Here is a 23759-nt window from a genome sequence, read left to right as displayed (position 1 = left end):
GCAGCTTTGTCATTGCTCTCTCATCATTCCCGATGCTGTGGTTCATTACTTAACGTCAGATTAAAAAAAAAAAAAAAACAGTTGGGAGAGCGTACTGGACAATTTCTGCAGAGCGGAGGAGAGGGGTTGAGTTAAAGTTAAAAGTTAAATTTCTTCCGTCTTCCAAAATAATTATTTTCGGAAAATATAAGTTGTTTGAACTTGCTTACCTTTGCCCAAATTTTCGTTTAGTTTCTTTGTGCACCTCTCTTTGGTTCGCCTGATTGGGGGGGAGGGGGAGCGCTAGCTAGTATTTTGATCGGAATTTTAGAAGTCAGTAAATGTAAAAACAGTTCGCCTTAGAGAAGGTGGTTGAGAATTTGGCTGGTGAGTGATCGAAAATGTTGCTGCTAAAATGTAGGATTCCACATAAAACGGCACGGCTTGCGAGAATCTGCTGAGTAGGCAAAGACCGGGAACGTACCGGGGTTGGCGAAGGGGAGAGGATAATGAACTGCAGTTGCTGTCAGAGGAGCGCTATTGTAAGAACCTCAAGCTCTGACTTTGCCTGGTTGGTTCCTTTTTTTTTTTTTTTTTTTTTTTTTTTTTTGCATTGAGTGTTAAAGAGTGATAACAAGGCGTTAGTGGTTAGTATACGATTCAGACTGTTGTGTGTGAATTCATTTTAGTTGTGACAGCAGTTGGTGCTAAGGGAAGCTTAAAGTTATATTTAAGTTCTTTTTCAACTGTTTTACTAGAAAGCAGTTTGGTGTCACATATTTAAAATAATAATAGGGCCCTTCAAGTTGACACTTATTGTAGTATAGTGATTTGGGGATGTCTTAGGCTAAATACGTTTTGGGTCCCAAAACCCAGGTGTACCACTAAAAGAAATAGATGCTCGAATGCTGACGATTGGGTGAGATGAAATTCAAAATTGTTTCCTAAGAGAACTTTCTAGGAAGAGAAACAACTACTCTAATGTAGACCACCTCTTGTGCGATATCTGCTGTATATATTTTAACATCTCAACTCAGTGGTTTATTCCCTGCTCCATGTTGTTGGCTGTTCTGAGGAAGGGGCTCGTGGATCCAAGTAGTAGGAAAACTTTGATTAGAAACAAAAGTTGCATCTTTGTGTGCTAACCTGTAATGAAAGTTAACTGCCAAGGGGGCCTGTGGCATAAAACCTTTGATAAGACACCTTGATCAAAATAATTAAATACTATTCAACAAAACTCCTTCATATAGAGGTACGATTTGAACTCAGGTGCAAGTGATTTCAATGCTTCAGCTCTTAAGCTAAGAATAAAATAAGATAGTAACTAACTGGACACTGCAGTGTGCCAGGCCCAGCTGCTGTAATTGAATTATCTCTTTGATTCTTCTCAGTCACTTAAATGGGTAAGGAGTTTTATTTTTCACATTTGGAGTTAAAGAAACTGAGTCCCGGCCTGCCTGTTTCTTGCCCGAGATCACACAGGTGGAGCAGTGCCTGACTCCTGAGCTGCGCTGCAGATTTGCTTACTTCCGGGATGCTTCTTTAATGGTGAGGTGAGGTGTGAAAAGGGATCTGCAAAGCCTCAATATAAGTATACAAAAAGCAATTTCTGCTCAAAGTGCTCTGCTACAAAATGGAAAAATCGGAATTACTGGTCTGGTAGTTCAACTTGTGGGTCATTGAAATAGGAGGACTGCCTGTATTCTGCTCTTCTTCCTGGCCTTCAGACGTGCCCTTGAACTAGGAACAAAGCCACAAGGCCATGATGTCTGTTGTTTTCTTAGCCTGCATGATGGGAGTAGATCTCTTAAGTATAAATATTCATTTTCTTCAGTTACATTTGGAATGTGGTCTACGCTCATTTAGACGTTGTGTTTTGTGGGATAGTAGGTAATTTCTGAGATCCAAAGAGAAGATTGCAGATATTTTTGGATTTCAAGGAAACCTCAAGCTGGGCCACATTGTTCTGAGTAGTGCTAACAGAAACAGAACCATCACCTCTGATTTATGATCTGGGGCAGTAAAATCTTGTCCATGTGCCACACACAGTATCTGTTTGCTCTTGAAACAATTAGTTTAGATTGTTGGACTCATTGGTCCTCAGGATTCATAGCTCAGTTTGTTCTAACCACAGTCATTTCATTGTGCACTATTTAAAGCAATTTGACTTTTTTTTTCTTCGAAGAGGTAGATGAGAACTTAGATCAAACTGAATTTTGTGGCACTGACAGGGACTACACAAGAGGATCATGTCACTTTCCTCTCGTTATTTGGCATTGCTTTCAGGTAATATTTTTCATTTGATACTTACGGTTGGTATATGACTAATTTTTTGTGTGACTGAATAAGCTAGGCAGTGTCTTCCTTTTCTATAGTCAGCTCCTTAAGGCAAGACATTGTCTCACATTTTTATTGTCTCCTGCATAAGCTAGAAGTATTTTGAATGAGGAAGAGACTACATAATTATTTCTTAGCTTGTGAACCTTTATAAATTGAGTTTGTACAGTCCTCTCTCTCATTTTAAAACCTAAAAGGAGCGAAAAACAACAACAACCTAAAACTAGGAAATTGATTATTTTGTTTTGCTTTGTTGTTGATTTCTTCCCCCAGAAGTGGAAGACATCTGTTGAATGAAAGGTCAGTTGCCTAAACTTTAAAAATTAGATTTTGGGTCAGTATTTTGAAAACATGTAATATTTGATTTGAGTATTCAAGTTGTGGAGAAACGCAGTCATTTAGAAATGCAGTACCAGTTGGGGCGCCTGGGTGGCTCAGTCGGTTAAGTGTCCGACTTCTGCTCAGGTCATGATCTCGCGGTCTGTGAGTTCGAGCCCCGCGTCGGGCTCTGTGCCGACAGCTCAGAGCCTGGAGCCTGCTTCGGATTCTGTGTCTCCCTCTCTCTCTGCCCCTCCCCCCCTCGTGCTCTGTCTCTCTCTGTCTCAAAAATAAATAAACATTAAAAAAAAAAATTATAAAAAAATAAAAAGAAATGCAGTACCAGTTCAAGCAGGACATACTGTGCCTCCGCTCTCACTCTCATATTCGTATGTGCTTTCTTTGGAACCTTTAAGCACAACAGATACACTGGCTACTTTCTTATGGGAGTTGTAATAAACTTGCCTTCTTTAACTTGAAATAGTTACAGATCCGTGATTTTAGTTTCCAAATTCTGATCTAAAGCACCGAATGCTTTATAGAAGTGTATATAACCTGGCGTGCCCTCTTTGGATAATAGCAAGCCTGTGATGGGGTAAAGGTGGGTATGGCATCTCAATAGTTTGTAGATCTATACTTTTCGGTGAGGATTAACTTACTTTATATTTAGAAGTGTGTTGATGGATAAAACAGGAGGGCTTTGTCTGGTTCCCCATCTCTGCTAACCCCCTCATTGAAGCAATCCTTGAATTCTAGAAAGGAATATATACGTACCTTCAACTACTGCCAGGGATTAACCAGTTTTAAAACGCACCTTGTGCTAAGGGAGAAGCCCTGGTCCACCCCCACCCTGGGAGGGAGGGGAGTGGGGGAGTTGAAATTCTGTAGGAGAACAGCATCTGGTGGTTGAGCACATCTCAGAAGAAAGCACTTTCAGACAATTTGCAAAAGGAAATTAGGGTTAGTCAGTTCTCCCACGGTGTTTTTGTTTTGAATTGGACTGAGGTTAATGTTAATGAAGTTTAAATAATAATAATAATAATAATAATAATAATAAAGCAAAGTCAGATTGTTCCCAAGATTATTATGAAGCCGGTTTTTGGTGGATCTCTTTGGTGAGGGAAATTTTCCATTGCAAAAAGCATTGCTCTTAAACTGGTACATAACCAGTTTTGTTCTGTCTTCTGCGCTCCTCATTTGTGAGCTACCAATTACCTTGGAAGAAAATTCATGAAAGCAAAGAAGCTCTGATTAAATATGAGCAGATATCAAAGAAAAATGCTGTGGTATTTTGGGAAGTGTGGTTCAAGGACGTGATTTCAAGCAGGAAATAATTTATGCAGTATTTTGACCCAGCGAATGTCTTCATTTTTTCCTTTGTGACGCCATGGTAAACAGTGTCCTTGACAAGAGAGAAACACAGACAGGTCTCTTAAGTGATTTCCTACTAGTTCATCCTGAGAGCCAGCCGAGCTTCCTGACTCACCAGACTACAGTTTCTTCCAACATAAAGAAGGAGAATTGAGTCATTTTTTTTTTTTTTTCCAGTCAGCTGGTTTATGGGGATGTTCTTTGGCAATATTAACGCACGTGATCTCTCAAGAGATTTAGGGGATTCTTACGGGATAGCATGAAAAGGTGTTTGATAGTTGTTTCTATACTCTTTTGAAAATGGAATTTAGTGAATGCTGCATTGAAGCAATTTAAATGTCACATATTCTCAGGCATGAGAAATGTTCTCTTAGTCACTGATAAGAGGGAAATCTCATTTTGGTGCTGTCGTTCGTTTTGAGCCTCCAAATCTATATATTACCCAGTAGCTGTAAAATGCAGGAAATAAAGCTGAGTATCTTCGTTAATGCTTTGAGGTACAGCATACAACTTGATTGCTTCTAAATATATAAACTTAGTTTTCTATTAGGGAATTTCTCTATTTCATTTGTTTTCCAAGATTGGCATATAAACTTAATTCCAAAAGCTCCTGTCTTTTAAAAGGGAAAGTTCTGTGTGTGAGTTGTGGTGGGAACTACAAGCAGTAGCATTTCTGATGATCCCTCCGAACTAGTTGGAAATACAGTCTACATCTTTAGGACAAAGTTTCTTGACTCAGAAGTAAAAATGTAACAAACTTGGATATCATAGTCTCTGTTGCAGTTCAGTTACGTTTTATTGGTATAGGGTGTGTGCATAACTTTTACAGCTTAAATGATTACCTTTTTTACATAAGTGAAAAAAAATGGGGAGAGAACTAAGGCTGTATTTTTGTTCATTCCTTTTATTATGAGTATACATGTATTCATTTGCTCAAAATAATGCAGTAAGTAGAAGGCACAAATAATGTCTTGCTGAAATATAGATGTATCAGGTGGAGTTTAGTATTAGGCCTTAAAGGGAAAAATAAGATTTATAACTTGCCGTGTTAATGCTCTAGAGACCCTAAAGTAAAAATTAACTTCACAACCATCCCAGTGCTGACTTTCTGTGACTTGGCAGTGATCGGTGTTGAGAATCTTTCCCCTGTGCAAACTTTTCCCTTTTCCTAGCTATGCCTAGTGAGTTAAAGCTTAACCCAATGGCCACAAAGCCAGCAGACTTAATATCCTGGAAGTCTTGTTCTCTGATGAATGTCTGTTTTCTTGTTATGGTTTATTGGCTTTGTTTTTAATTTAACCAGATTGAACTATCAGATTCATAAGGCTGTTACTCAAGCTGTAATTTTATGTCAGATTTAGTATGGTAAGAGGAATCCCAGTAGCGACATCTTGTCAAAAAGAACGAAAACTAACTGAAGGGGGAAATCTATAGTGTATTTCGACTGATGCCTAAATTGCCTTTGCTTTGGTGTTAGGTATTTCCAAAGGACACCCACAGTTTGACCACATTGTTAAAAAACTTTTTTTTAATGTTTATTTTTGAGAGAGAGAGACAGAGTGTGAGTGGGGAGGGGCAGAGAGAGATGGAGACACAGAATCTGAGCTGTCAGCACAGAGCCTGACATGGGTCTCGAACTTACTAGCCATGAGATCATGACCTGAGCCAAAGTTGGACGCATAACTGACTGAGCCACCCAGGTGCCCCGACCACGTTCTAAAGGTACCAAGAATTGTTGTTTCTCTTTATTGGCTCATATGATGAATACTTGGAGACCTGCCGGCCACATGGTCCTTTGGGTGGGCTGTAGAGAGTTAAGGATGCAACTCTTGAGTCACTGGCTTGCCTTTATTTTACCATACAAGGTCTTGCTTTCTTTTTCATATTGCTTACTGCTGGGTTGGCAATTAAATAAAAGTAAAAGAATATTTTAGGTGCAACGTGGTCATATTAAGTTCAAGGTTCTCTTTCAGACTTGACACTAGAATCACCGGGTTGAGGCGGGGGGGGGGGGGGGGGGGGGGGGGGGGGTGGTTGCTAACATGCTGATTCTACTCCTTTTTTCCCCACCCTCAGAGAGTCTCATTAGACAGGTGTAGGGTGGAGCTTGGGTGGAGCCCTGCCGGCTCTGAGGCCAGAGGCCCACCCTACTGCCCTTTGTGAAATGGAGTCTGTGTGAGAGAGATATATAAAGTATATCATGCCAAAAAAAAAAAAAAAATATATATATATATATATATAGTACAATGCAATTACATTTTGACTTAATATATACTCACATATCCTCCTCCCCCCCTTGAAATAGACAAGAGGTTGGTAGAAAAAGTAGATCTCCATCTCTATTTATATATATATTACAAACTGTATTTGTTAAAGTATCCAGATGCACCTAAATTTAAAAAATAAAAGGAAAAGGAAGGCATCAAGAAGTAATGCCCAATTTGATCATGCAGCACTTTCCCAAGAATTGTTTCTTTTCAAGGACCTAGATATTTAATTTACTCTTTCCTATCCATTCTGGGCTCCTTCCCAAAACTACTAACTCACATTCTGCCACACACACCCCAGTTTATCAGGTGGCAGTTGTTTTTGTTCCCAGAGAAAAGTTACAACTGTGAATTGGTCAATTATATCCAAACTCCATGAAACTAAAAGGTGGTGGTGTTTTGTTTTTGTTTTTTAAACAAAATACTGTGTGTCCACTGTTGTTGAACAAATGTTCAGTAAAAATTTTAAGTGAGACTCCTACTGGGAAGTAAATGTTCAAATTATAGCAGATGTCAGTTCCTGTAACAAAATTCAGGAAACACTTTCTGGTATGTGGGTGTTGTAACTCTTCAGTTCTTGGAACTTTCCTTCAGGAAACTGTCCTGTCAAAAGCAGAGCAGTTGATAAAATATGTAGCACAATTCACAAACGGTGTCGTGCAGTGTAATTAAATTTTGATTTGGTGCATATGTTTTTGTGGTCATGATAGCGCTGAGACTCACATGACTTTCATCCTGGATAATGTGCATCTGGATAACTTGTTAAATCGATCCCCTCATTCTCATTGCCTTAAAAATGCAGGTGTATCTGATTTACTCTGGATGTGAATTTTTGGTAAGTGGTAAAATTAACCAGTCCCCATTGCTTTATATAAAAGAATGAAACATGTTTCCTGCTTAGTTTTATGTAGAAATTACATATTTTTGTCTCCTGGTCGATAAACTGATATTTTACTGTAGACATTTTTAAGTAAGATGGCTTACCTAGTCAGTTGGTAGCTTTAGCTGTCATGAGTTCGTGAAATTATGCTGTGTGTGTGTGTGTGTGTGTGTGTGTGTTTAAAGGCAAACAGAACCTCTTGAATTAATATGCTGAATATTAAATACTTCTAAAAGTTTGTTAAAAGGGGATATTTAGTGGTACAAAATTCTGGACGGTAACACATAGCTAACACTCTCTCTCTTTCTCTTTAAGTAATGTTGACCTGCAATTGCACTTCTAGAAATTATGTTTTTCTGTTATTTTATGGTCTGTGTATCTCTCTTTCCCCCCCTCACTTCCCTTTTAGAGTTAAACCATACTTGTGCTAACTCTCCATTTTAAAAAGCTGTGTAAATATAAACTTTGTACCACATGGAAGAAATTAGGCAGCTACATTTACTGACATTAGCATAGTAAAAAGATAGAATGGAACCCAGTGTGTTACATTTGTTTCCAAAACCAAGTTCTAGCTGAAAGTGTTGTAAAGAATACAGAGATGAGTATTGTCTGATTGTCACTTGATTTTAGTAAAATTGAGAGTAAACCAATTAAACACAGTTTTTTAAAGTGGGAACTGTGCCCAGAAGACAAAAAGCCCTAGATTGGAAGTTATAAAAGATTGAATTTGGTAGTTTCTATCTTTTTGTTGATAGTGTGGGGTTTTTATATTAAAACTCATGATAGGTGCTTTAATTTATTATTTTTTTAATGTTTATTTATATTTGAGAGAGAGAGTGCATGAGAGACAAGGTGCGAGCAGGGGAGGGGCAGAGAGAGAGGGAGACACAGAATCCAAAGCAGGTTCTAGGCTCTGAGCTGTCAGCACAGAGCCCGAAGCAGGGCTCGAACTCACAAGCCACGAGATCATGACCTGAGCTGAAGTCCAACCGATGGAGCCACCCAGACACCCCAACAGGTGCCTTATTCATACAAATAGCTTCATATTTTTCTTATTTTAACAGTCATGTTTTTCTAAGGATAAAGTGAAAATAATTAGATTTACTTACTGTGGACTTTAGTTTGTAGGCTTTGAAAAAAATCATGACAATTCTCATAAGCCTAGAATAAAACTTGGTTTCTTCCTGACGTCACCCATATTCTGTGGTGATATCCCTCTAAGGTGTTGGTATTATCCATTATATTAAAGAGTGAAGTGGAAACTTTACTCCTACTTCGTTTTTTGGTATCTTGGCAAATGACTTTTTTTTTTTTTTTTTTTTTTTTTGGCAGGGCGGGAGGGGAGCGGATTGCTTTAATCAAGATACAGTCACTATCACCCAGATCTTTCATCTCTTTTGTGACTTCTCATTTTATCATTTTTTCCTTCAACCCAAGTTTCTTTTTTCTTTACAACTTTGTAGTATATTTTACATATCCTAAGAGTTGTCCATTTCAAGTGTGCAACCCAATGATTTCCCTTTATTATGTTTACCTTCTTAAGTGGTACAGCCATCACCATAAATCTTTTTTAGGACATTTTATCTCCCCAATAAGATCCCTCATGTCCATTTACAGGTAATCCATGTTCCTAGCTCCTTGCTAAATCTTTCTGTGTGTAAATTTGCCTTTTTGTCGTTACTTCACATACATGGAACCTTGAGGTTTTTTACATCTGGCTCTTTGCACTCGTGTCATTTTTTTGAGATTCATCTGTGGCATAGCATATGTCAGCTTAGTCCTTGTAATTACCAAATAGTATTCTGCTGTCTGAGTATGATAGACTGGTTGTTTCATATGTGTTCACAGGGGAGTGGCTATTACAAATACTGCTCCTGTGAACATTTGCGTGCAAGTCTTTGTGTAGACATACATTTTCCTTTTGCTTGGTTAGATACCAAAGAGTAGATTTGCTGGGTCCTTAGGATAGTTTTATGCCTTACTTCCTTTTTTTTTTTTTTTTAATGTTTGTTTATTTTTGAGAGAGAGAGAGAAAGAGTGCGAGCCGGGGAGGGGCAGAGAGCGAGGGAGACACAGAATCCAAAGCAGGCTTCAGGCTCTGAGTTGTCAGCACAGAGCCTGATGCGGGGCTCGAACCCATGAACTGTGAGATCATGACCTGAGCCAAAGTTGAATGCTTGACTGACTGAGCCACCCAGGCATCCCTATACCTTACTTTTTTGAGAAACCACTGAACTGTTTTCCAAACTGTATGTCCATCCTAACCCATGTTTAAACTGATCTAGTTCAGTTTCTTGCAAGTTATTTTACTATCTTTGTAGTCAACTGGGCTGTGGAACTGGTGGTTCTGAGATCTGATCAATTTTGCATTTGAATGTTAAAAAATAATGTGTTTTAAATACATATGGCTAAAACACAACTGTTTTTTTCATAGAAGATACTATGAAGATTTCTAAAATTGGGCAGACTTTGTGATGAAGAAGCTTACATCAAGAAGTATTTAAAGAAAGTCAAATTAACATTTAAAATATCAATGCATGCTTTTGTCAAAATTGCAAGTGAAACTTCCAACACACAACTTATGAACCCATCAAATCAATATATATGTATACATCTATATGTGTATATATATTCTATTTTTCAGAACTGCTAAACAGCCCTAGAAATTGTCATTTAGATGTGTTTTTAGTAAAAAAACTTTCAGGCAAATTTTAGCTGTTCTCATTAGCTACAGTCTTGAATTTGCGCAAAGATATGTTATCTGAGTGGAGCTTCTGAAAATTATCTTTAAAACTGGGGTTTTGCTAGAGGAAGGTGGTGACCATATTCCCCCAATTGGTAGTGTGTTCCAAACTTCAGGAAAAGGTGGATCTACTTTATGAACAAGAATACTTCGTGAAGTGCTCTGAAATTATCTGTGGGTGTATGTGTGATGGTAGTGAGAGTGAATCCCCTTTTCAGCACTCCCGTTGCTATTCTGTAAAGGAGCTGTGAGGCCACACTTAGTTGTCTCCTACATGGCTGCCTTTAACAAGTCTGCCCATGTGCTTTCAGCTTTGGGGCCTCAGAACATTGTGGCATGTGACTGGAATTCACTGTTTCTGGGTATTAATTTACCTACTTAAAGATTATATCAGCATTAATAGCTTTATGACTGTGGCCAATTCACATACGTGAACAGTGCTTTTAATATTATCCATATCATGTATTGACGAATGCCTTGTTGCTCACTGAGAGCCAGCCACTGTGTGTGCAGGTCTCTAAGCTGGTTCATGTGGGGAGCTGTCTCCCACATGGAGAGGAGCTCATAGTTGGTTGTGGGGGTGGGGGACAGAAAATCAGCAAACAAAACTGACCAATGAAACAGTCGCAAACTGTTACGGCACCATGACAAAAAACAAATGGGGGTGCCCTGACAGAGAATAATGGAATGTGGGGGACTTTGTCAGCCACAAGGACCTCTGATAGAGTTGACTGAAGTAGAGAAAAATCAAGTCATGATATGTTAGAACTGCTATTTCAGAATGTACATGGAAATAAGTGATAGTGGAAAGAATGGCATTTTTTAAACAGGGCAGATAGGATTTTAGGAAACTGTCATGTGGCAGTTTCTTAAAATGAAAATTGTTTTTGTGGATTAATTCGACCAAAACTCAGTCCTGTGTTTTTTGTTTTTGTTTTTTAATACAGATAAAATGAGCTTTATAACATAACATGAGCTTTTAAAATAGAGACTGTTTTCTAAGAGTTTGCCTTAATTGGTGCATAAATATAAACAAGTTAAACATGCAGAAAATAAATTTGAGAGGACATCTTTCTTAGTTTGGAAAGCCATCAAATAAGAGATGTGATAGAATTAGAGAAGTCCCAGCTCAGGGAGTACAGTCATAAGGAGGTGAAGATTTAGACAGTAAAGAGGATATTTAGCCTGGCTATTAAATACAAAGGTTAATTTACAAAGCAACCTTTTATGCTTGTGAAAGACTGCCATAGGAAGTGTGGTGAAAGATGGCTTGCACTTCTGCCAAAAACAGACCTTGAATTAATAAATTATATATGTTAAGGGGTTTAAGGAAAGCCCAGCAACGAACTTCTCATTGAAGATAATTAAACATGAAAACATAGTGGGAGGTGGAGTTCTTTCAGTCTATTGAGAAATAGGAAATAGATAATCTCTACCTTGGATATTTTAGGAAGTAGCAGATGGTTTGAGTACCTTTTTCTCAAGGGATTTTGTGGCTTCTTGAAAAAATGTTATCACAACAAACTGCTAGAGGAACTGAAAGTTCTTATGCTCTGCATGCATCACAGCTATGTTTAATTATATAAAGTTACTCTAAGGATCCTGCATTCAGTGTCACCTCATCTCTTTTGTACCTCTATTTACAGTTATTTTCAAATAAATATAGTTAGTCGTGGACCTTTTGTGGCCTAATAGATGATAATTCCATGAATGTGAACATAGAATGTATATTCTCTATTTTCAGGGTCCAGAGTCAAATGTGGGTTTGTACATTAGACCTGTCTTGCCTTATTTCTATATTCATTTTTTTAAAGTTTACTTTTTGGGAGAGACAGAACATGAGCAGGGGAGCAGGAGAGAGAGAGAGAGAGAGAGAGAGAGAGAGAGAGAGAGAGAGAGAGAGAGAGGGAAAGAATCCCAGGCAGGCTCGGGGCTCAAACTCCTGAAACCAGGAGATCATGACCTGAGCCAAAATCAAGAGTTGGACGGACGCTTAACCGACTGAGCCACTCAGGCGCCCCTTATTTTTGTATTCTTATTTTATCCATTCTGTGGACTAAGAGATGAATAAGTCACATACAATTAATGAGCTTCTATTTCTCCTAATAATCTTCTGAAGTTTTTGCTTTGCGAATTTTTTTAAATTTTTAAAAAATTATATATTTAACAATTATTTATTTTTGAGAGGCAGGGAGGGACAGAGAGAAAGGGAGACCCAGACTCCAAAGCAAGCTTCAGGCTCCAAGCTGTCAGCACAGAGCCCGACACGGGGCTCGAGGGGCTTGAACTCACGAACTGTGGGATCATGACCTGAGCCGAAGTCAGACGCTTAACTGACTGAGCATCAGGACCCCTGCTTTGTGAATGTTGATGCAGTGTTTTTGATGCATAAATACTCATAATTGTTATGTCTTCATTTTAAGTTGTCCTCTTGAAGGTATTAAAGTATTCTTGTAGAAGGTTTCTTTGAGTATTGGTGATAAATTTTTTAAAAAGCTGTGTCTTTACATCTTTTATCCATGTGGATTTTATTTTGACTTAAGGAGTGTGGGTTCTGGAGCCCCCTGTTCTCTCCCCTCAAAAGGAGCTATTCTATTCTCTCTGTTCAAGAGCCATTGTCAGACTCCATCACTATACCTAACTTGTCCTGCTTTTGTTATTTTCACAGATATTTTTCAAGATCAGCTTGAGTATTTTGTTTAAAAAAAAAAAAAGTGTGTGGCCTCTTAATAGGATAATTTCCTATAAAAACCTCATCCTGTTTTTCAGAAGCATTAAAGTTTTAGACAGGATTACTGTCTAAATTTGCAGATTTTCATGGAATGGAAAAGAGTAGGTTTGAGTGCCAGGGACTCCTGAATCACTGGACAGACACCGCTTGTTTATTTTGGACACATTCGGGAAATCTTGTTTGCCTCAGTTTCTTCAGGAGGAAGTAAAAATGTACGTTTGCTCTTGTCCCGAATGAGCGTGTTATTAATCTAACTCTCTAAGGGGAATCCTATTTCTGTGAGTGACTACATCGACTTTAAGCAGGAGGAGGATTTTGTGGTCTCTGTATTGCTGTAGAGGGGATCTTACTTTCCTGTTTTGTTTTTAAACTTACTCTTTAATTTTTTTTTTTTAATTTTTAAGATAATTTTATTATTATTATTGTTATTTCTTTAGATAGAGTGTGTGCGAGTTGGGGGAGAGGAGCAGGAGGGAAAGAGAATCCCAGGCAAGCTCCACCATCAGGGTTCAGTCCCACAGCCCTGGGATCCTGACCTGAGCCTAAATTAAGAATCAGATGCTCGGGGCGCCTGGGTGGCGCAGTCGGTTAAGCGTCCGACTTCAGCCAGGTCACGATCTCGCGGCCCGTGAGTTCGAGCCCCGCATCAGGCTCTGGGCTGATGGCTCAGAGCCTGGAGCCTGTTTCCGATTCTGTGTCTCCCTCTCTCTCTGCCCCTCCCCCGTTCATGCTCTGTCCCTCTCTGTCCCAAAAATAAATAAACGTTGAAAAAAAAAAAAATTAAAAAAAAAAAAAAAAAAAAAAAAAAAGAATCAGATGCTCAATTGACTGAGCTACCCAGGCAGCACCGCCCCCCCCCCCACCCATCCCCACTTGTAAACATTTTAAGTAATCTCTGCACCCAACGTGGGGTTTGAATTCACAAACACGAGATCAAGAGTTGCATGGCCTTCCAACTGAGCCCTCTAGGTGCCCTGAGAAGTTTTCACTTTCTAGCAGACTTTTTTCATTCACGTTTCCTTGACTGTAATAGATATAATTTCTACTTTTTGAAATACTCTGTAGTTCAGTAAAACAAAAGAATATATTAAACTTAATTGTAATTAAAATGAAAGAGAAACATTTTCGTAATTTTTAACAGCTTGACCAAACATTTTCTTTCTGTTCCTTTTCTACTTTTTCTTTATATGTTAAATGTTACTGCACTTTGAATCATTCTTGGTATATATTTGGTAGGTGACGTGCTCAATGTATAGGGGGAAAGGTGAGGTGGGGGTTACTTGAGGCAGTTGTGATTTTTTTTTTTTTTTTTTTTTTTTTTTTTTAGATTTTCATTTTGTCTTAAATTTGAAGAGGAACATAAGACTTTGAGATCTTTTTTATGCCTGGAAATGCAATGCCAAGAATACATTTTTAAAAGTCAAAAAGTTAATATTGCCCAAAGCAAGGTGTTGTTTTTTTATACATTGCTCTAGAAACCAAGGTGGTAACAGATAATAACACACTTCCACAGATAGATGTTATGTGATTCATGATGCTGGGTATGGAAGCTACACTGAGTACCATATTTATGAACTTCACTCATTCTTATTTTATCTGTCTATATTTTAGTGCATGAGTGTGCAAGGGGAGGGAGGGAGGGAGGGAGGGAGGGAGGGAGAGAGAGAGAGAGAGAGAGAGAGAGAGAGAGAACCTTAAACAGACTCCATGCTCAATGCGGAGCCCGACACTAGGCTCATGACCTGAGCTGAAACCAAGGGTTTCAACCAACTGAGCCACCCCGACACCTCTCATTCATATTTATGTATGAGACTGTCATAGTTGAAGAACAACGTGTAACTCAGAAACTGCTATAAATTGAAGACCTCTTCTAGTATTTTTTCCTTTGTATTCATACACGCAGGTATATGTACATCATGCTCACACAGAAACACAAACATTGCTTCAGTGGTAGAAGCTGGAATCAGAATGCAGACAAATGATTTTTTTTTTGCTTGTGCTTTTAAATATTAGCTTAAAATTAGCTGATGAAAAATTTCATTTGTTTTGTTTTTAAAATTGATAAGGAAATAGATTTTTGGCAATTGTCTTTAACTTTGTAAGTTTTAATCTAATTGTTTAAATTATCAGGAATAGAAATTTTAGATCTTATATTTTTATTGAATTCCTTTAAAAATTGTGCCCAAACTGTAGGACAGCAAGAGCCACCAAAATTATTCATTTTGTTTTTGAGAGAAACGTTTCTGATTTAGTTCAAAAATCATTTCTTTCACTGTTTTCATAGTTGACTTGCTAGTAAGAGTGGATATTATTTCAGTAGATGTTGGAAATTTAAGAAGAAAGCCTGCACGGTTTCCTATTTACAAACTGCTTTTTCTTCTAGAAATGGGTTTGGAGCACAGAAGATATTTTGCAGAAGCAGCTACGAAAATCATGTGATGAAGGTTAGGCCCAAGGCTGAACCCAGAGTGTTTCTTCACTTATGGTGCCAAAATGTCAAACATGTGGTACAATAATGGAAAACAGCGGTTTTGATTAAACAAAGCATACAAACCATGCTTGAATAAGACAGCTTACCTTCTGCCTAAGTTGGTTCTTTTGGTGGGAGAGAGGAGTGCTCTAAGGGATCCTTAGGTTTAATAGGAACAAAATATGAGCAAAATGAATTCTTTTCGGAGTATTTCTTGGCAAACTTGAGTACTTTGAAGTACAGACATTATGTATCATTTTAGTATATGATAATAGCAATCATTTGTGCATTGTTATATTCCGAGTCAGAAATTTGCATATCTGGTATCACTGAATCTATAAGGCAGAAATTATCACTCCGAGTGTACAGGTGAAGAACTGAGACTCCTGGAGATTGGATTTGACTCTCAGTGATTGACCAATAAGGGTTACACAGCCTCTGCTAATCTACTCCAGACTTTTATGTAAATGTTGTTTTTGTCCTTCACACACGTATCTATGTGGTCAGTGCTCCTTGGTATACTAATGGAGCAAAGGAAGGATGGAGAAAATGGAACATGATTGTGTGTGCGTGCCTGTTACCTGAAGTGTATGAAACAGGAAAAGGGAACGAGATGAGAGTAGGGAAGCATGGTATGTGTAAAATTCCTCGCAGAATGAAGACATGTACAGAAGAAATGTGAGGTCAGTGTTTCCTAATGCCCAGCACTGGGAAGTGCCTTCCCCCCACAACTTGGTTACCACATGGGGAATTAAGGAGGGACGATACAACTGTTTGAAGTTGTGGTTATTTTTAACTCCGGGAACTCCTGTGATATTTGGAAAGGGAGATTTATGTGGGATGGAACTTCTCTGGGTAAAAGATGTCAAATCCCTTGTATCCCTCATCCTCTTTCAGGATGCTCCTTCCTTATAAGAAACTCATTTTGGAATGAAAGTCATCCTCTGCCTCTTCCTGTTTAGTGTGAAATGTGTAAACCCCTTTGCCTCTGTGGCAGGACACCACACTTTACATGCTATCTTTGGATTCTCCTTTTTTTCTTCTGTTCTCTTACCCTGCTTCGTAAGCTGTCAGCTCTAGGGACCATTGTATTGTTTTCAGTATTGAATTACCTTACTTTCTCCTTGGGGAGATGGGTGGGAGGAGCATAGAAAGAATAGGTGAGAGGAGAGCCAAGGCCCATGCTGCTTTGCCAAGCACTTGAACTGCGGCCGTATATACTTATTAGTAATAGCTCACAGGTATCAAATACTTTAGCCAGGCACTGGACTAAGCACTGTGTATGTATTAGTTAATTTAAATCTTACAACCGTCCTAAACCTTTTGGTACAATTAGAGCTTAGAGTTTGTGACTTACCCTGTTGGCCATAGCTAGTAGTGATAGAGTCTCGAAGGTGCCTTTCACAAATATAGCTATTAGGAAATGTTTCCCATGTCTGTTTTCAGTGTGCTGCAATGTGGTGGCTGTTGTCTCAGTAGAAAACTAACACTGTGACGTGGAGAATATCTCTCGTTATCTACAGCATTGGCTCTCAATATGGGGGAAGCAGGGAAAAGAGGAAAAGGTTATTTTGCCCCCACCCTAAGCACAGGGATATTTGGCAAAGCTTAGAAGTATATTTGATTGTCATAGCTGGGAGGAGAGTGTGCCCTGTCACCTAAGATGGAGGCCAAGGACCCTGCTAAGCATTTTACAATGCACAGGACAGCCCTGACACAAATAATTATTTGGTTCAAAATGTCAATAGTGCCATAGTTGAGAAGTGCCCTGCTCTGCTGGTTCCCCCTGGTTCATAGGTTTGGGGGTGTTTGTGCTCCAGACAACATCAGTACATCATAACCAGACTCCTGCTCAGCCAGTGCTGACTCTAAGTGTTAGTTATTTGGACTGTTAGTTTAGATACAACATGTGCAGGATGCTGCTGGGCACCGTGTGGATAACACAGCCCATAGGAAAGGGAAAAATGGAAGTGTGGTGGGGAGGAAAGGGTTTGTTGAAGCAGAGGGGACATGGGGTGGGGAGAGGCTTGGATAGGTATAAGCTGCAAAATTGGAAAGTGTAAAGCCTGAGTGGGACAAAGCACAGCTGGAGGTGCATCTGGGGTCGTTTTCAGATTTCCCCTTTCTTACTCACCTGAGTGCTTTCCCTTTACTCTGTATTGTAAGCCATTAGCTCACTTAAACCTCGCATTAATTTTAGGGAATTGGCACCATTATTATCTCTACTTTTTTAAGAAGGCCGACATTCCTGTTAAATGACTTGACACAAGGACGAAGAAGGACGAAGGACGCTGCTAGAAAGTTGCAGAGCCGGAGTTTTAACCCATTGCTAACTCCAGAGACCATGCTCTTGACCAGCTTACTCTGCTGGTAAGCAGAGTGTTCCATCCTGTTGTCTGTCACTCAGCCTCCTCTCTGCCTTCCCTGAATTCAGCACAGCTGCTGTGGGAGACTGACAGCAGTCTCCATTCGGCGACCTTGAGTGCCCATCCGGTTGCTCTGTACTGGGAGGTGATATAGAGGGGTCAGAGGTGAGGGAACACATTAGCAGAGAACTAAGGGGAGCCTTTTAAAGCAGCAAGGAAAGAATTCCGAGTGGCTTGGGGCCTCAACATATCTGGCAGGGAAGAGGTTGCCTGCAGAAGCGTTTTGAACTAGCTCAAGGGAAAAAAATAGGCAGAAAGGGAGATTGGTAGGTATAAGGTAACCGCTGATTGTATTACAAATTTACTTGTGTAAAATGCGTGTCTAAAATCTGGACCTTTTGTATCTTGGATATCAGTTGTAACCTAAACTAGGGAAACCATAGAATCAGGCCCGCCTTAAAGCTCAAAGCTTTCTGGCTTCGTAATTTTGTAGGGAAGGACTTGCAGGAAAAACACTTTGAAATATGAAGAAGGAAATGTGATTCCAGTGGTTCCTTTATAGGCACTAAATCTGTACATGAAGTAGGACAAGAATTAGAGAAGATTGATTTTCTGAAACCTCACAACCAACCTAGTTCTCAAATGGGGAAAAACAATGATTTATTTTTACAAAGATGAAGATTGGAGGAGGAAAGATGGAAAGGTGAATTAAGTCTCCACGGTGGCTGTGAAGGAGACTGCCTGAAAGCTTTCCAGAGGGGAGTCTGAAATGTATTCCTCCAAATGTATGTATGTATCTCTACTGGATCGCTTGTAGTTTCTCAGTAGAACAAAAGCAGAAGCCCAAGCAGGATTTTGGAGGAACAAGGTAAGGTTTTGCTCAGCGCGCACGCATAGATCAACTCATGCAGTGTGCAGGCGTACATACACTCAAGCTGTCTCAGTTCTGCCAGGAGCAGCTGTTATTGTGTGTCTCACGGAGTTCAGGACCACTCCTCAGTTCCTTTCCTTTCACAGATCCACTCTACTAGTTAATAGATGAATTTGTGATTCCCACTTACCCTTTTCTGATGGAGACGTCTGCTTAAACCTCAAGTTTCTCTGTAGATGTGTGTGATGGAACCCTGTGGGATTTCTTGGTGTTTGGCAGCCTCTCAGATCCTATCGTATTTACTAATTTATTCTTGGGGCTATTGTTCCTAACGTTATATTATACAGTATAAGTTACTTTATGCATAGTTATATGTAGTATATATAATTATAATTTAAATGTAAATTTTTCTATATAAAATACAAATTTCAAACATTCAGAAAATTGGAAGAATTTCACAGTAAAAAGCCTTATTCCCAGATTATACTCTTGTTAACACTTTATTATACTTGTGTTTCCACGTAAGTACTCATCTCTTCGTTGTTATATCCATCCATTCATCTCTTGGGCTTTTTGTGTGGGTTTGCAGATCTCAGAATACTGCAACCTGTGTGTCATTAACTAAAGCATTTATTTATAATTTTTTTCCTCTTTTGCCTTAAAGTTTAGATGCCATGAAATGCACAGATTTTAAGTGTACTGGTACATTTTGACAATGTATACGTCTGTGTAACCCAAACCCCTATTAAGATACAGGACTAGGGGCGCCTGGGTGGCACAGTCCGTAGGGCGTCTAACTCTTGATCTCAGCTCAGGTCATGATATCGCAGTTTGTGGGTTTGAGCCCCACATCGGGTTCTGTGCTGATGGTGTGGAGCCTGCTTGGGATTCTGTCTCTCCTTCTCTCTGCCCCTCCTCCCCACCTTGTGTGTGCATGCACACACACACACACTCTCTCTCTCTCTCTCTCTCTCGAAATAAATCTAAAAAAAAAAGATATAGGACTAATGTTAGGGTTATTTTTTGGTATGTATGTGGTAAGATGATTAGAAGATAATTATAACCTCATTTGGGTTTTATTTTTCCTTCTTTCAAGGTATCATTTCTATATATTTTTAAATTGTATTTATGACTTGTGTGTGTTTGATAATGTCTCATTTTGTAGAGACTAGGTAATTTCTTGGGGTCTCAGGCTAAAACCTTTAGATTAAGGTAGAGGTTTCCTTACCTAGGTTGTCTCTTGCTAAGAATTCTCCTCAATTACTGTATTGAGTTTCTAGGATTTTTGACCTTCCTAAGATATATTGAATCTTGTTTCAAAAATGACTTCTCCCATGACTGTAACTAAAATTGCTTCTGTGATGAGGCATATGGTGACTGCTTTCTTTAAAACAAGCAAAGCCTGTCTTTACCGAGTGCTTTGAATATTTGAATCTGACTCCAAAATCATTAATTGGGGGCGGGGGGGGGGGGGGGATTTAGTCCTTTTCCCAGTGGAAGACTTCATGGAGAGTAGAGAGTTCTGTCCACTCTTTAAGACCTTCCTATTTCTGGGTAACAGAGAAATGCATGTGACACGATGTACTTAAAGCCAGCTACTTTAAGAGTGTATGTAGTAGAGAGGTGCCAGGATGGTTGGGTTGTGTTCTTCCAGGATTATGCTGTAGCAGTCACAGGTAGGGAGATGGACTCTCTCTTGAAAGAGGTGGACTTAGTTGATGTCACTCATCATGTATGGGTGGGCTCAGGACTCTCAGAGCCTCCTTCTTGGACCTGGATGAATGAGAGAAGTCTGGGGGTGAAGGAATGCCTTTCCAAGTAACCTAGTGGTGGGTCTGTAGATAAACAGGGGCCCCGAACTGAAGTGAGGCAAGTTGTGTTTTGTTAAATTATCTGGTTGAATGTTACCTGTTTATTTCTGTTCTGTTATCCTCCAGCTTTTGGTAGTCTAGTGTAAATGTTTCAGCCATTTCTCAGCTATTTATAAGGAAATAGTTGAGTTTACTATTGGGCCAGAGTTGTAGGGAGGCGACATTCCCCCGAGGGCAGAGTGGGAGTAGCAGCCTTAATTAGTGAGAGATCCCCTAGAAGGTTTTAAGTCCAAGGAATAAGATTAAAACGTGTAAGAGGTTCACTCTACCTACATTTGAACATCTCAGTTTAATTTTATAAAGGCTGTCAAGCCTGTTTCTTTATTTATACTGTCAACCTGACAAGTGTCCTTTTATTTAAATAAAGGTATTTGAATCTAGTGATGCAGTCTCCCACCACACTTTTAAAAAACCGGGACATTTGAGGAACAGTAAGTTCTGACCTTTAATAGCAGCCACTGGCTTAATTCTTCATATTTTCCGCAAACCACACCCGCCTGCTGGAGTAGATAGCTCAGGGAAGTTGGATGGACTCACTGTGCCTTGGGAGGTTTTAATTCCCGAGCTTCTCCCAATGTTTTCTTCTACTCAGCAATCTCCCTCATATACTCTCCTTCTCCATTCATTTCATGCTAAAGTCATACAGAATTGTAGTGTGAAGTCCATTACTCCATTGAAGATGCAGCTGGAACCAGTGACTGGGATGTTTTTTATGCTTCCTACATCTCCCAAACTTCACCAACACAGTCTTTTTACAACCCTTTTGAGACTGTTGACCATTAGGCCCCAGAGCAGGGTATTAGAGATGAAGAAGCTAAGTCCTGGAAGTAATAGATAACATCATACAGTGAATGATGCCAGATTCTGGAGGCAGCCAGCTTGGCACACTTTTCACCACACACTACATTATGCTAATCTTTTGGAATAATAGAGTAAGGCATTAAAATGAGATCGAGATGAGTAGATTTCTCATCTTTCCCCCTCAAGTCAGGAAAGCTGATAAGAGAGAAGTTTGATGTTACTGAAAGACTTGTGTGTTTCAGAAGAAATTATTTCAGAAATAGTCCTTACTTTACTCCTTTAAAATGAAACACTTCAAAATAAACTTTTAAAATCACCCTTCATATTTTTTGATAATTTAGGGTCTAGTCCAAGGACTGACAACTCTTTTCTGTAAGGGGCCAAGTAGTAATTATCTCAGGCTTTGCTGTCCATGCAGTCTGTTGCAACTACTACTCTCTGCAGTTCCAGGACCAAAGCAGCCATAGACAGTATGTAAACAAATGGGCAGGGTCGTGTTCCAATAAATCTTTATTTGTAAAAACAGGCAGCTGGGGCAGATTTGGCTCATGAGCCAGGTTACCAATGCCTGGTCTAGTCCGTCTTTTTATTTCTACTAACTTTGTTTACCATACAGTTTTAGATTGAAATTTAAGCATTGATCAATGTTAATGCAAATTGGAATGTTTAAAAAAAAATTTTCCCCTTTTTGCCACTGTAGCCTTATTCTTTTTCAACTAATTTTACTTAAAATTAGGCCTGAAATTTCTGGGCTAAGCAGGCCAAGAAATCAAGGAACAGTTTCAGGTGGGGATGTTCTACTAAATGCCCCTTTTAGATATATTACAGAGTTTGTAAAATCATGAAATTGTGATTGCTGGCTCAACAAACACGAGGGTGCAAGGAGGTCTGGAAAATAGTGTAAAACCATTTGAATTAGGAAGTCAGGCCAGACTTTGCACAGCAAGGCTCTGTACTGAGTGGGCACCAGGACTGTGTTCTTTGGGGGCAATGGGGAGGATTAAGGGTGGGAGGAGTGGTCAGTTTTGCTTCTGTGATCCTCTGAGGCCGCAGTTAAGTCCATTTGCATTCCAAAGTTTGACATCTCCACTCTGTTCACTTCCTAAAATTGACAGTTTTTCATGTGCAAAGTAATTTGAGGTCATTATTTCAGGCAGAGGAAAGCCTGCAGGCCACTCTCAGGGGATCGCTGCCTTAAAATATCCTCAAGGCTCTAGGCTAGCCAAGTGGAGTGGATGGCTTTGGCAAAAGGCTGTCATCCTCATGAATTATCAGTGGTTCTTTGGACCCTTTCTGGGCAAATTTGGAGTTGGGGAACGAGGTGAGATGGTGCAAACACCCCGTGGTGAATGATCACCCCTCCACGACTTACATGCTTTCTTAGCAGGGGCATGGGGGCCCCTTCCCCTTTTTCAAACTCCTCATTCTTCAAGCTCAGATGTCACCGCTCCTAATTAAATCATCCCAGGCTCCTTCCTTTAGACTTGGTGTTTTTCTCCTCTGATTCTTTAGCACTTGTAACCAACCTCTGCAAATCACTCTTAGCAGTCTGTTCCTTACCCTACCCCACCCTCCACCCCCCTTTGCATTTTTCCTACTAGATTGTTGAATCCTTACTTCTTTTGTCCTTTAGGTCTAGCACATAGGAGCGGAGTCAATATTGACTGAAAACAAATAGATTTTCTGTTTTTATTTTGTGAGGCTTACGATGTTGAGTTGGACTACAGAAAACCATAGAAGTGCATTTGTGCTCTTAAATAACTTTAAGTGGCATGAAATTTAAAATGCAATTCTGTTTGAAGACATTCTTTTACAGTCAGAGAGGCTTTTAATATAAATCATCAGTGCATTTGGTAATTTTAAATGTTTGCTTATTGTTTCCTTACAATGGATGTATTAGCTTCACTTTTCAAATAGAGAGTTAAAAATGGAAATTTTAAAGCATTATAAAAGACACAATCTCTAATACTCCTGAAGTTTATTTTTTTAAGAAAAAATTAAGTGAACTCTCAGATGCTACTTTACCAGTGTTGAAGAAGGTGGAGGGTGCTGTATTAAGATTGATAAATACCCTTTGTTTCATGTAAGTGAACTGCCTGTTGACAGTGATGGGGAAAAGATGATATATTCTGCATATAAATGTCCATGGCTGGGCCAAAATCCAGCCCAAAGAATCCTGACAAGCTTTGTAAGGCTCATAACACTGCTTAGCAGAGGTCAAAATGAAGGGAGACTTCTCCAGAAAAACAATGACTTACTGTTTAGTTTTAAGGAGATGCCAATTATAGCCAGTGGTAGGAGGTGAGCTGGGGTTATGATGAAAATGAGAATATTTAGAAACATGTAATTGTTGCTTGTTGCCATATAAAATACCAATACATGTTTTCAGCTTTCTTCTCCTATAATAATCTCCCTGTTCTTCCTACTTGAAATGTCTGTGGAATGAAACGGAATAGAATAATGAGGCTGCCTCTAGTTTTTATGACATTAAGCTTTCTCTCTGTGAAAACAAGTGTGACATGTGCAGTTAACCAAAAGAAGATAACTGGAAGTCAAGAGATTAAAGTGATGATTCTATAAAAACATGAACGCTTTATTCTTACGTAGTTGTCTGTTTTGTGCTTATTTGCTATGCAAATAAGGTTATATATCTTTGTGTGTTTTTTTTTTTTAATTTTTTTTTCAACGTTTATTTATTTTTGGGACAGAGAGACAGAGCATGAACGGGGGAGGGGCAGAGAGAGAGGGAGACAC

The 23759-nt window shown here is 39.2% G+C and overlaps 1 protein-coding gene across 3 annotated transcripts in view; it reads left to right on the top strand.

Annotated features, from left to right (window-relative positions):
- Positions 1-23759, top strand: part of AFF1 (AF4/FMR2 family member 1) — a 136642-nt gene that overhangs the window by 648 nt on the left and 112235 nt on the right. The window lies entirely within an intron of this gene.

Source organism: Leopardus geoffroyi, chromosome B1 (genome assembly GCF_018350155.1).
Source record: "Leopardus geoffroyi isolate Oge1 chromosome B1, O.geoffroyi_Oge1_pat1.0, whole genome shotgun sequence".
Lineage (NCBI taxonomy): Eukaryota > Metazoa > Chordata > Mammalia > Carnivora > Felidae > Leopardus > Leopardus geoffroyi.
Note: the sequence above shows the minus strand (reverse complement) of the source record. Positions and strands in the feature narration are given on the sequence as shown.